The sequence below is a fragment of the Bombus fervidus genome, chromosome 11 (genome assembly GCF_041682495.2).
Source record: "Bombus fervidus isolate BK054 chromosome 11, iyBomFerv1, whole genome shotgun sequence".
Lineage (NCBI taxonomy): Eukaryota > Metazoa > Arthropoda > Insecta > Hymenoptera > Apidae > Bombus > Bombus fervidus.
Window position 1 is genome coordinate 7,830,243 of NC_091527.1, and position 12,734 is coordinate 7,842,976.

Below are 12,734 nucleotides of genomic sequence, written 5' to 3' on the forward strand. Positions count from 1 at the left end.
GTTTCGTTCAAATATTAAAAAATCAACGTCACTTTGCTTCTTCAAATCCATCATTCGATTTTTCCACGATGTTTCTCTCATTTTATTTAGAAAATTGTAATATTGTAGGTTTATATTCATTGGTCATTATTCGCACCTTGTTTCTTCTCAACACCTAACACGTTGGTATCAACTTTCCATTACCTAATATTAACGTATGCCACATGCAAATAAATAATGTTTCTAGTTTCGTAACAATAAGTGTTAACCATATCATGGACTCCAACACATTTATAACCCTCCTAACCAGTTTAGCCAATCTTCGAGCCATATTCTATCCCTGGAAACGTTCTTACATATTGCCAGCCATAACCGATATAAAAATTCTGGGCTGTACATCAAAGAACCGTAACATAGGCCGTTAGAAGCGGAGACACGTTGCTCCGAGAAGATTCCGCCCCAATATCCAGGCTTACAGCGGTCCGATGGAATTAACCAGACGCAGTTTAGGGATGAGGATAGCCAGATTGAGAGATTTACCGGCTAGGGGTAGCCAGGTGGGCGGTTATTTATGAAAAAATCGATGCTCCATGCTCGAAAGTATATTTTAGGGGGATGACGATGGCTTGTGGGTATACGTGAGTGTATACGTTTGGGAATGAGAGGAAAGGCGGCTTGACACGGAAGGAGGAACCAGGTAGAGTGGGTGGTAGAGGGGAGATGGAGAAGGGTCCATAAAATAGTTCGCGTTACGATATAGCGCGGCGGTTCTCTGAGCGAGTAGAGCGGACTCCGCGTTAACTTAGTCCTATGATTGACGGTTTCCGGTTCCGGCTTGCCTCGGCCGGACTGATATATCGCGACTCGCCGGAAGTCTGTGCAAAAGCATCGCCGCAGAATTATTGGCCGGTCAGGCGGGCTGCCCTTATCGAATTTCCACGCTCGAAACCGAGCCTAATGTTTCCCTGAAACGCGAAAACGTTCTTCTTCTTCTTCTTCTTCTTCTGTCATCGGAGTAATGAAAAAGGTATATTTTGTATTTTAACTTCGTACATATTAACTACTTTGGCAATTTCACTGATATTTCGTTGGCTTTACTATAATTCCTGTTGAGGTTATTAGATGTATGTGAATACAAAGAAACGCGTGGATAAATTGTAAGGTAGAAAATATATATTTTGAAATACTAAAGTGTAAATACGAAGTTCGGAATATAATTGAGCTGATCCAAATCCGCACACTAGCAGTGTTACCCTATGACTGAAAAACCCTGAAGCCCACGTTGCCTGTGTACAATTTATGGTTTACCTTCGACGCAGTCTTTTGTCTATGCGCTGTCGATTTCTTCAATGCTTGAGAAAACTAAAGACCAGATATAGAGTTTTCTTAGAAATGATGACCACTTCAACAATTCCATCAAATTTCACCCAGGTAAAAGGTAGAAAGACTCTAAGCGTAAATCAAACCAGGTATTTCATATCAATAAAACAACGCCTCAAACGTTGTTTGTCTTTCGGAGAATTGTTTTTGAACAAACAGCAAATCTGGTCGATCATTTCGGATAGATTCAATGCAATCATAGAAATTGGTACATGTATTAGACAAAAGTTTTACACCTACAGCTAGCATCGTATAGCGCCGCAAGCTATATAACAAAAGAATTTCCTCTCAAAGGACTCACAAACAAAAATCAGTCTCTGTGAACTTGGCAAAGTCTTTTTATCCTGTCAATGTCAACGCAAAGTTCAAGAAGTTTACAAATTCACCACTTTGCTTCCAAAGAAAGTCTACAAGCAAGTTAGCACATAGGAAAGTAGACATAGCACGCTTTCTCTAGAAATCTCCCTGTAAAAGCGATGGTAGAACATCGAACAGGTGCGAGTATCGTCGCGTTTAGCGTGGCTGAGCGAATAGCGCGAGACAGAAGCCACGAACAACAATGTCGGCCGGCGCGTTTCCTCCTCGGCGAAGTATTCAATTACTAACGAGTGCTGGGCCATAAAACAGCCTCTCTGGCTACAGCACGCGACCAAGTCGCGCCGTGTAAAGGATCTTGTCACGCGTGTATTTTTAACGAGACTTCGCTTACCCCCTCCGTACGAGGTTTCTTCCACCCTCGAGCTTAACGTCGTGCCCGCTCCCATCCGCCTGTAACCACCGTCCTCGTCCTTGCTCGCAGACTGCACCTGCGACGCGTTTCCCATTCCCTATACCATCTCCTCGTTTCTGATCCTTCACCGAAGGAACCGAGTCGTTTGTTTAAATTGCGTAGCTTCTAAGTATCGTTATATGGTCGTGAATCGAATTGTTGGAATATTAAGATTTGCAGACGCAGACTCAGAAATATCTTAGATATTTGTACCCAGAATGGCTTTGGTTTAAATTTGAAAGCTAATGTCCAACTTTCATTGTAGAAACATAATCTAATTCGTTCTAGGGAAATTATTTGGTTTAATGGAATTGTGTCAAGAAGCAAATTTCTTGATTTCACTTCATTGTTCCATCACTCTTTGACGTCGATGTTAAGCACTTTTTTTTTTAAATATAACGTAGTCCACGTGAAATTAGGAAAGGTTTAAGTCATCACTTTGCTGATTTCAAATTTTTTCAAAAATTTTTCTCCAGTCATATAAAAACTTACGTTTTAAGATATTATCAAAGAAATTATGAGCGTATCACCTCTATTATGGAATTCTACGCTTATTTCGTACACTTTGTTAACCGTATTAAATCTGTATTAATCTAATTGTTGTTGAAGGTTATTAAAAAACACGAACAAAGTTTCTACGTTAACGTTAAACGCTGCTCACTTAACAAACTAAACGGATAGCAAACAAATGATAAACAACATTCATATTCCCTATTATCTACTCCAATAAATCCCTCCACCTCGGTCTAAAAGATTTACCCCCTGTACCACGTTTCCAAACCCGTCTAGTATCCACAATAGCATCGTCGAGTTAAGGAAGGAACGTTCCCCGCGAAAACTCGCTGACGTTTTTTTTTTTTTTTTTGCTCAGAGTTCGTTATTACCAGCGCGGCATTGAGAGTGGCAGACTACGCGACGGGGATTGCAGCCTACCCTCTTACCTACCCTCCGCAGTCGCGGCCGAGTGGTAGGTGCTCCAGAACGTCTGAGCGTCGCGTTGCACCTGGTTACGCGTGGTACAGTCGACGAAACTAGTCGTTGAACCGCGGCGAAGTTCAATGTCCGTGTTGTTCGATTCGCGTCAACCCCGGGAAAAATAGGAACGCAAGGGGTTGGAAGGGTCGAGTTCTAAATTTCCCGGGAGATCCGTCGTCGCTATTTTATCCGACACGCAGCCGCTGTTTCGCTAAATTGATTTCGCGGCTCGCTTTTCCGACATCGTAAAATTTTCGCTACGATTCGCTAGAATTCGTCAGAGCTCCAGTCCCTTCGATTATCCGCGCGCAATTTGCGATACGCGATGACACAGACACGGCCGAATTTGTAAATCGCTTCAAAGCTGAATTTCTATACACTGGTTTCGGCATATAAAAAAGAAACGAGGAACTCGCACAAAAAGCAAGAGAACTTCGAAATATAAATGTGGAATAATCGATTCCTGCAAATTATTCCTTAGTTGAAGATCGAACTCGAGCAAGTTAAATTGCTTAATTTAATCGTGTAGACGTAAATCTTCAATTTAAGTTCCTAACTCAAGTACCGTGATTTCATCCCGCAAGTGATAAATACTCAAATTGGATACTTCAATATTTTCTGAAATATATATTTCTGTATCTGACGTAAGAGGTTCTAGACATATCGCCAGAGTGAAAGTGGAAGTGGAAGGAACTCTTCAGCCGACTGTACGCAAAGCGGTCGCGATCTCGATCGCGAACACAGGACGCGCACGACGTGGAGTCTCGAGGAGTCGCGTCGTTTGATCGAGCTTCCATCCAATCAACACGCCGATTCCGCTCGAGACCACTTCGATAACCGTTCATAAAGATAGTCAAGCATCATCCTTCCTCCTGCTCTACCACTGAATCGCGCCGCATTAATTTACAACTCCAACTCCATGCTCACCTTGAAATTTTAATTTTCGCTATCTTTTCCGGCGACCGAGGCCAGCCACGTCTGAAACGACCACTTCATTTTCCATTCGCGGTTATCGAATAAAAAAATTCACTTTCTCCGTGTTTCTACTTTTTATTGCATCGAATCTACGTAGAGGCCAAGGTTGACACGATACGAGCCGGCCGACTGGAAATTTACGACATCATACTTGGTAGCAGTTTTATTAGCTCTGGAATGGCCTGGTTGACGCTTTTCCCTTGTCTGATCAGTGTCTCAAACTCTTGAGTCAGTTTCGTGTACAAACTCATCACAGACGTCATGGTGCGAAGCAGCGAGTCCTGACCACCGAATTTGTTCATCAAATCCACAATTTGCAATTGGGGAACTGCTTCGGTCTGTTAAGAAGAGAGCCAAGTTTCTATAAGATAAAAATGTCTTCAGTTCTTATAGAACGATAACAAACAAATGTTGCATTCACGTTCGCGTAGAACGTTATCGTATCTCTATGGTACCTACGTGAACACGCTGAAAATGTACTTTTATTACGATTGGACTCCGTGGATGTACATCGTACGATATCTAAATCTACGATAACTGGCATTTTCGTGTATTTGTTGGAAATTTAAAGATTCAAAGCTATACATAATGCACGTAATACCCAAACGTATATAAAACATCTAAAGATATAGTAGTCGTTACAATATTAACCGAGCGAGACTGGTAAATTCACTAGCCTTTTTCTTAAAATATTTTCTTCTCCTATCATCTTCAAAAATAAAGACGCCAATCATAGAACTACGAGAATTACTATATTCTTACCTGAACAAAGAGAAAGGCTAGGCAGAAGATAGCAATGGAGACAATTACGAGGGTCCTCATAATGCGAAGATTCGAACGATTTAAGAAAAAAGTTGCAAATATTGGAAATTCGTAGGTGAACCAACGTTTGGCGATCATTAATCACCGACTGGCCAGGTATCCGTATTTATTGTGCGGATCAGTCGGTCGCCGGATGCTGCCGCGATTATCAGCCGTCGGAATTACCTGCCATCAGCAGTAAATTGCAGCGAGCGGGGCCGACATTGTGTTGGCCAGTTCCGGGTCGCGGCAGCACGACAGCTCGTTGCAAGTTACAACGACAGCGAGCAGGGACGAACGAACGCCCAGCCAAATCCTGAGACGAGATATGACTCGATGAAGGTTTAACCTCTCCCGATCAGCGAATAGTAAATTTCGTCGACCGACGTGTCGGCCGTGTTGCGATCCCAACGATCGATCTGGATCGCTGGAACGGGATTCAGTTTGGTTCACAAGGTTTGCTTTGATTTTCGGGAACCTCAATCTCCGTCCAGTTGACACGTGTCCCGTTCAATTCAACTCGTCAGAATATTAACAGAAATTTGAGCTGTTGAAAGATTTTCAACAATATTATAATTTGGATTATCTGGAGCATGAAAGATAGCGTGGCGTATCTATGATTCGAATTATTAATTTAAGAAAGCTGTCTGAAAGAGATTTAATTGTAAAAAAGTTGAAGAAACGAAGCTGTATAGCAAACCATCTACCAAAGAAACTACTTCTATCTAAAATGTAATATTTATTTTGAATAATCCTGTATACATCGTCGCCTCGGCGCCTGTGTTATTGCAAATGCTCGTGAATTTGCATAATTCATCGCGTGATCGCTTTGACACGTCTACGAACGAGATAATCGTGAATCTCAGATTTACAAAAGAAATCCTGCTCTTTTCAAAATATTTGCGCGGAATATTGACGTTTCATCGTGGCTTTGTGCGATTCATCATTTAACAACACTCTAATCGGTCGATAATTATCTACCAACACGAAACTTCAACGTGATTTCGTGCTGGAAAGCAAACAACACACTCGGTATATAAATCAACGTTTTCAAGTAGACCAACTTCGTTGTTTCGATCAGTTCGAAATGTACGAGTATCTGTTCTTCTATTTTTTTGGTTTTCTTCTCGAGAGGAAACATATTTAGTTCGAGAATTCTGTAGAAAATTTCACGAAATTCTACTATTGAAGTTTCGTTTACCTACCTAAGTTATATTTTGTTGGTTGTCAACAAGAAAATTAAACGTCACTGGGAACATTTTACGACAGTGTGGCGCGATATCGAGCCATCAACGCGTCATTACGCAGAGAAATAGAGCGAACAGATGGGCTTCCGGTTGTCTTCGTTCTCAGGTCGCTTCCGTGGCGAGCGCCATCTTCCACGGATCTCGTCGCTTCGCACATTATTTGTTCGCGTCTTCGACGTTTCGAAGCCGTTAAAAAGCGATTTCCCTTTGCGAACGATTCATTTCTGACGTTCTTGGTCCGCTGCATCGCAAACACGTGTCCCTATCCAAAAGGAACTGTCCTTCCTTTCATTCCTAATCTACTATATATTCTCTTTGTACAACTGTTCTTGTTTCAATATCTCGAGGAAAAATATCTTCTCTAGTTTTTTAATAATTCATACTTTACGCGTCGTTTAACCGAAGCTGCGGTTCATTCGTTAAAATTTAATTGCAAAACCAATTTGGACGTCAAATATCACCAAGTATTACAAGAGAAATATTTGAATTTCGCTCTCCAGTCGATACGAATAATCAGAATATTCAGCCGATTTTTCTACTAAAGATTGAATTCAAACAAAATCGCCAGGAGCCGTTGAAAAAATAAAATTGAAACTAATTAAACGACGGGATGAATGCATGAAATTCCCTCTATAAAATTAATTTTCGTTAAATACATGAAGTTTTGAAGAAAGTACGTGTGGTTGAAGTTTTATTTAAAAGAACGTCATTTTATAACATTAAAAATGGTAGAAACGAATTCTAAAGAGCATAATGGTAACAATAGCCACCTTTAATGCTTAACCCAAACGTTCTACATATTTTAATCGTATAAAATTCTCTTTCACGAGAACTCTTATGCGCTCTTATGCGCTCTTATGCGCTCTTCTGCCGTTTCTTTCGCCGATTCAACGCAAAAATTATGCGGAGGATTCACGTGTTCTAAACGTCTTTTCATTCTGGCTTTCGAAATGTTAATTCACAATTGAACGTCATCGTGCAGACTGCGAGAAACAAGCAGGCATAAAACGAACCCGATGCAGAGGCGAACGCGTTTATTTCGTCACGTAGCGAACGGGGAACGAGTCGCGAATTTCCCCGATCCGTCTGCTCGCATGCGGCTCGAGCTGCGTCTTTTGTCGTCGCGAAGAGCACCGGCGTTTCCCCGAGATTGAATCGTAATAAACCGGAACGTGACGAATTTTATGAAAGGGACGCACGCCGCGGCGTGTACTGGCGACGAACACGCGCACAATGAGCCCAGCTCACGTACAAGTTCAAAGGAATTCTCCAACGAGCAATTAAGTCTTCGACAACGTTAACAACGTCCCAATTCGCGACACCAGAAAAAAAAAAAGAAGAAAGACAAACTCAGCCTGATGTTCGTCTCTCGTCGAACCTCGATCATGGTTTCCAATTATTTTAATTCGTCGGTTCGATATTTTTCAGAATTATATGTATACGTGATAATGAGAAATTGTTGCTGTTAATTGAAATTTATACGAGACAGTTATAATGGTTATAAAATAGATGATAGAACTCAGATGTTATTTGAGACATGTGCTATGGAAGCGAAATTGGGAGACTTTATTGATTAATCCTTTCATGCTTTACGTAACTAAATTCGTTAAACGATAAATGTACATACGAAAAAGTACTGGCACATAACCTCATTTGCCAATGAAACGTTTTTCAGAAGAGTATCATGTTTTTAAAATCGTATAAAAGTACTACTATATGATACGAGATTTAATCTACTTCGACCTAATTAGTTAATACGCAGATGCTGTAACTGATGTGGCAATCGTTATCGTAGCCACAGTACTCATCGTCGGTGAAATTCTGATCTGAAGGTTTAATAGTACTATACCCTTTTTACAAAAGAAGACTCAAAAATGATTTGTTTCTACGATCAGAAATCGATAAAAATTTTCCTACATAACTTGAAAAAATTCAATCTTCAAAAGCCTAATCATTTGGTTTCTAAAAAAATATATTAATTACACCGATGTCATCAGGTGTTTAATCGAGTCGTCAAAACGGTCAGAGCTATGAAAGTCTATATTAACCGCTAACCATCCCGCCAGGATTAAAGCGGTACATTTGTCAAGCTTTAAATATTCCTCTGACCCCATCAGCATTCCCGTCAGACAAACAGGTTACTGTGCTCATCCGAGAACCGCTCCTCCTTCTTCCTCCCTTTCCAGCCAACGAGCGGAACGATTCCGAAAAACAAATAGCCGCGTTGGCTCGTTTGATTTACTCGCGTCAATTTGTTCCCGGCCTTATTAAACACGTGCATCCGCGTCCATCCTCTGGGAACGAGAACCGAAAAACCGGCCACCGAAACGACCGGGCAAATGGTCCAGATGCAACAGAGAAAAGACACCGTCGCTTCGTCGTCGTCGTCGTCGTCAGACAGGATCTACGAACCGCTTTGATCGTGCCGCGAAACAGACGTTGCCATCCCCGACGTTAATCGAACGAATCAGCCAGTGAACGCCGCTGACACGACGATGCCGCACCGATCCTCGAACGCAGACAGAACATTTAACATGCGAGTAACCAGCACCGTGGCCAGAAATAAACGAGCTTAGAGAGGGCCCTGTCGACGGCTCGTCGTGTAACGCCGCCTCGCAATTAAATCGCCACGCGATTCCTCCCTCGGATCACGTGTTTACGAGGCTTCGCGGAAAATCGTCCATGCAACGGTGAAAGATTTATGGAGAGCCTCGACAGGGTTGACGACGTATCGGGAGCGTTATTAGCCGTTTAATGGAGATAGGTGCGATGTCGGTGAAACGCTGAATTACATTTCCCAGAACACAATGTCTGAATACTTATACGTACACATCTATGTGTAACGATCTTTTTGTTTGTTGAACTATAAATTTGGAGCATAAGTGTTTCGCAATCGTTTGTGCTTTCATTTTAACACCTGATTTTTTTTTTTTTTTTTTTTTTTTAAATAACAGTTGTCTTATCTCTCTAATTTGAGTACTATATCTATATATATAGCGGTATTTTGCTCTGTTCAAACTCTGACGGAACAGTGAACGGTGAATCGAAGCAAAAGAGAAAGAAAGAAAAGCTATGGAGAAAGCTGGGTAAGACGCATTAGCTGGGAAACAGTGGCGACGCTCTATCGTCTGGCGCGGCGCAGTTAAATAAACCCCGAGAAAATGCATTTCTCCGTGTGTCCCGGATAGTACCGGATGCGGCTGTCATCCCCGCAAGCTCGTGCATCATCTTCCAGAGACTCTGGATCACGCCTTCTCCTTTCCTCACCATCCTTACCACTCCACCAGACTTTCTCCTTCCTTCTTCATCTTCTCCTCATTTTCTACTTTCTTCTTATTCTTAAATTTTCTTCTATCTTTTCCTTTCTTACTCTCCTACGTCCCTCTTTCCGGTAGAACGACAGGATTATTAATCCTCTGTTTCGAAGCAGATATTTTCGTTCTCCTGCGCAACGTTAATTTATTTATTTCAACCGGTATACCACCCTTGCATGTTGACTTATTGCTGAATCTGCTCGTCTTTCACACGTGGTCGCCATTAAAAACGTTTCCGTCTCGTTCCTCTGATATTATACGATTCGCGTTTTCAATTTCAAAGTTGACTTTTTCTTTTGGAGAAAAGGAAAAAGAAGAAAGGTTGATGGTTAACAGGACACGGGTTAAAAATATTTCCAGCAGGTGTTAAATAATATTTTTAACAGAAAAGAGCGTGGCGTGTGCGAGGATCTAGCTGGTTGTTCGCTAGGTGGACGACTTTATCTACGCGTGACATTTATTAATAGCCTTTCTATCTTTAAAAGGAAAGATGACACGTCGTCGTGTCACCTCGACGCGCGAACTAACGAGACTAAAAGCTCGTAATTGATTCTCTTCCGGCGGGCGCGCGCTCGCGCGCGACACCCATCCTCGGTCGCGACACGGTCCCGGCAAAAAAGAAACTACCTATTAGCGACGTTCATCGGCTGCCATTAAATTATGGCCCGCTACTGTCCGGATAACGATGGCGTCGCTTCAAAGCCGTCGCGCAATTTTTTCCGTCACCATGACCAACCTGTCTGGCCATTTCCTTCCCGCTTTTTTCGACCATGCTCTTGCACTTTACGCACAATGAAAGTTTGTTCCACGAATCGAGACTGCATGCAGAAATTCAAACGAATTTTGTTTTCATTAGAAAGAGCTTGCATATTAATTTGCTAGAACTAAATTTTTCTTAATCTGTTATATCTGTTATATTGCTATCGATATGTAGATATCGTTAATATTTCAAGATTTTCAACTAAAAGGATAGATATGTACTGTCAATAGGATATGGCCAATATTTATTCACAAACCGCATTTTCGTTGAGAACCTTGAAATATTGACGATATTATGGATCTTCCGAGAGCAGCCGTAACAAACAATTCGTTGACTAGACTTTCAAATTTTCAAATATTTTAATGGCAGAGATATAGAACCCTACAAAATCATAAATAATATCCGCCTTTAGCGATCTTCGAAGTAAACGCTTACAAAAAATCTTCATCAAATAAAGTATATTCCGATAAATCAGATTTTTTCCTCGCAAGTCTTCGCTTCCCAAGTTTACCTGAAACCACCTAAAAATACCACATACATATTTATAACACGATAATCTTCCTTGCGAAACCAAAATCCCAAAACAATATCCCACGATGATCAATCCTGCGCGTCGAAAACTTCCTTCCGTCATCGATTTCGCATTACAAGCACAGCAGTTCTCCTTCCAAGAGGGAGTTGCAGCGTCTCAGGCGTCGCGTACGCGACTCCGTGATTAAATCTCATTCAATAACAGAAACTCACGGTAGAACTCGACGAAAGTTTCGCGCTTCCTCGCAAGATCTAGCAGAGAGGAAGTAGGAGGAGGAGAAGAGGTGTCGTTGATCGCACTCGCAAAATCGACGCGTCACCGTCCCTCCGCCGGAAGCAGCAGACGTAACTGTCCCTTCGGGGACGTTAATGTCATCTCCATAATCACCGTAGAGCCGAGTGACAGGAACGTGATGCGGAAGCTCGAAAGCCGGTCGCTCAGCCGACCCATTACTAGTCGCGCCATCAATCCCTGCGATTAGGCTAATAATTTCTCTCGGTCGCTACCCCTCTCGATGGTAGGAGAACACGTCCCGTTTCCGGGCCAGACCGCGGTGTTAACCACGGAAAGGACACCGTGAATTATAACGCGTCCGTGTTCCGTCGTGTTCGATCCCCCGGCGAATTATCTACGTATTAAGGACGCCTAAACGATCCTCGATCGTTTGCTTGTTCTTCGTGTAAGCCTCCTGTTTGCAGAGGGAAGATTTGGTATTCCTGAATGTAAGTGGAAACGAATTGCTCTTAAATATCTATAAGTTGATTTCTATGGATGGCGCTGGAAGTAAGTGGAGTTAGTTCTTCGAGTTTCTTCGCGATTTATTTTTATCCCATATATAGTATAGAAACTAGGAGAAATTTGTAGCGTGGATCAAATCGTATGGATATCTACGCTGTGATTATTGTATTGTAATTACGGCACGTTCCTGAGAAAACAGAAAATATCTCATAGAATAATTTCTAAAGCAACTCCTTCTAGGAGAAATTACCGAATTGGACTCTTCGAATGACAGAAGTATCCCACGGTGTTTCTCGTGAAATCGTTCACAAGAGGATTTTGTCCGTAAACGAAAGAAACGGGAAGTCTAATTAAAGCGGAGATTAAGATTCACGTTGACTAATAGCGCGATTAGCGTTCGCGAACGTCGTCAACTGCCCGGTAGCGAGGAGATTCCACGACATATCGTTGAGCTGGACGCAATTCCTCGTTAAAGATAATACCTTCTGGGCCGACAATTGCGCTCGTACGAAGACGTAAGAACGGATTGTGAGACTGGCATTCCTCTTAATTAGGATCGCGGCTGGTGCCGGCCTGTGAACGGTAAAATACAGTCCTCGCGGACTGGTTTGTTAAATAATCGCCCAGCCTCTCGTAAACGTGTCGCTCAAGGCTGTTCACCATCGTTTCGCTATCCCCTTCGAGTTTTCCATGTAATCGACTTTCACACTAATTCACCGCAAACTCCTGATAAAATTGAAGTTGTATAAGAATAAAACTTATAAGATAAGACTGATAAATTTCGATAAAACTGTTTTCAGTGATCCACGATGTTCCTGCGATTGTAACTTGTACGTTATATTTTATATGTACTTTGTACGATGTTTACATATTAACAGCCCCAATTGTGGTTATGTATTGTTTATTCGGTTTTAAAATCAAAGGTAATTTTATTCTTCGTCTTATTTTACTTATATTGTCTATGAATATTTTTCTTTGAGATAAAGCAATGGTTACAGTTACAATTTTCGTAAATCTCCCACAGTGAAATTCTTTCGTAAGAGGATTTGTTTATTGATTTGTCGTGTCGCGCGAGTACTCGAAGGAAGTAGCTGAAGCTCGATGGAAACAGTCGCCGGAAACGTACACGTACGATGTCCTTCGGCTCTCGTAACCATCCACTTTGCAACTCTCGAGAGTGTCGACCGAGATTGGATGGCTATCGTTGCCATTTGCAAGGTCGATTGCACCAGTCATTTGGAAAGTCGAATGGTTCTTCCGATGT

The 12,734-nt window shown here is 41.9% G+C and overlaps 1 long non-coding RNA gene across 1 annotated transcript; it reads right to left on the minus strand.

Moving 5' to 3' along the window:
* Window positions 1-4,133: 4,133 nt before the first annotated feature.
* On the minus strand, window positions 4,134-5,127 carry LOC139992162 (uncharacterized). The gene is made up of 2 exons (XR_011801036.1): window positions 4,841-5,127; window positions 4,134-4,416 (listed from the first exon to the last, which is right to left on the minus strand). It is a non-coding gene; the product is annotated as an uncharacterized lncRNA (long non-coding RNA).
* Window positions 5,128-12,734: the final 7,607 nt, after the last annotated feature.